A 1,845-nucleotide genomic window follows, 5' to 3' on the forward strand; every position below is an offset into this window, starting at 1 on the left:
TCTTGCTCGCTTTTTGTGGAGACTTTTCGTTCTGCTCTTAACACTCAATATATTCCTTGCGGTTCTACCCACAGCTTCATCCTTTAAAGAGCAATTATGGATATCTCTGACGCATATTTTTAATTTTGCCCTTGCTGAGTCAAATAATTTTAAGTTAACTACCTGGAGATCTGTTCCTTTTAAAGCTTTTGAATTCGCTCTTTCTTTGCCGACTACTAAGTTGACTTAGTTCATTAAAACGGAGTTCACTTGGATCGACTTACGTTGGATCTGATTCCGGGATCGACTTAATAAGAACTAGCTTTAAAAATACTATAATCTTGGACGATCAATAGAATTTTAGTCGACTTAGATTGATTACAATTGAGATGACTTTTGACAATATATTGATTCGACAAGGATGTCTTTGTTCCTCAAGAATCGAAAGAATAGAATTGAAGAAAATTTAATTAATGTTCTTGATATCCTTATATACTTAACGCATGTAGTGTAATATAAACTTTTATCAATAGTTTTTCATCAAGTTTTTTTTTCTTGATTATAATTGAAAATGCTAAAGCTAATTTTTACAATTTAACCCACATTTATTCCCATAGAAAGTAAATTTTCAGATTGTTATAAAATCTAAAGAAATTGTACAAATATACAAATTTGTTATTGTATACTAGAACTTATTTTCTACATTATATGTTTCTTACCTTATTTATTGATGTAACAATAAGTGTATAGAGGAGCAGCAACAGCAGTACTAATGGCAAATTGAATGAATGGATGAATGACTGAATGAAAATCACAAAATAAATGGGCAAATAAGTTGACCATAACAGGTTGACAGGTAGTAGTTTTCTATTACTTTTACGTTTTTTTTTCTAAACATACATACACATACATATTTTACTTTAGTTACGTATTTTCTGGTTATAAAGATGTAAATGTAGTAAAAAAGTAGAAAAAGATTGAAAGAAAATCTTTAAGGTTATATTTTTTAACACACAGGATGTCTTTGTTAGTATGAGTGTGTATGGTTGTGTATAGAAAGATATTGGCTTACATTTATTGTATTATAAAAGGACTAAAAAGGAATATAAAAAAACAGCATCTATGCTGTAAGTAGTAGTTATAGTTGTATTTGTTTTGTAAAGGTAGTAGATGTTATAACATTTCCCTGCTTATAATAAACAGTAACTGTGTTGCACTGTTAGTGGTTTTATTAAGTTGTTTTGTAATTTCCTTCACTTGTTTTCTTTCCTTATATATAAAGGATATTCAAGTTTATTTTTCCTTGTTTAGTTTATTTGTTTCATCCTTGTTTATTTTTTCTTTATAGTTTTATATCATTTCATTAGTTTGTATATTATTTAGCTATATACAGTTGTTTCCTTTTTTATATATATATGAGTACCATATTGGCTGCAAAATAATATTTTTGCATGACTAAACATATATAAAAAGATTTTTGTATTATTTTGTTTATATCCTTGTCCTGACTTGAAAGAAATTGTTAGATAAAAAAAGAGATCTTGAAAGATTCTATAGGTTTTTATTCTTTTAAGAAAGTATTTGAAATTTACAGGTGAATAGATTGTAGCAGCAAAGACAAACTTGATGAATTATAAAAATTTTAATGAAAGTAAAGTGAGTTAATCAGTAATAAATAAATCTTCTCGATAAATAGACTAGGCTATAGTCTAGTTTTTAGCATAGTCTATAGTCTAGCCTATAGTCTAGTCTGTAGTGTAGTCTATAGTCTAGTTTACAGTCTAGTCTATAGTCTAGTCTATAGTCTAGTCTATAGTCTAGTCTATAGTCTAGTCTATAGTCTAGTCTATAGTCTAGTCTATAGTC

Source organism: Lucilia cuprina, chromosome 5 (genome assembly GCF_022045245.1).
Source record: "Lucilia cuprina isolate Lc7/37 chromosome 5, ASM2204524v1, whole genome shotgun sequence".
In the NCBI taxonomy this organism is placed as follows: Eukaryota; Metazoa; Arthropoda; class Insecta; order Diptera; family Calliphoridae; genus Lucilia; species Lucilia cuprina.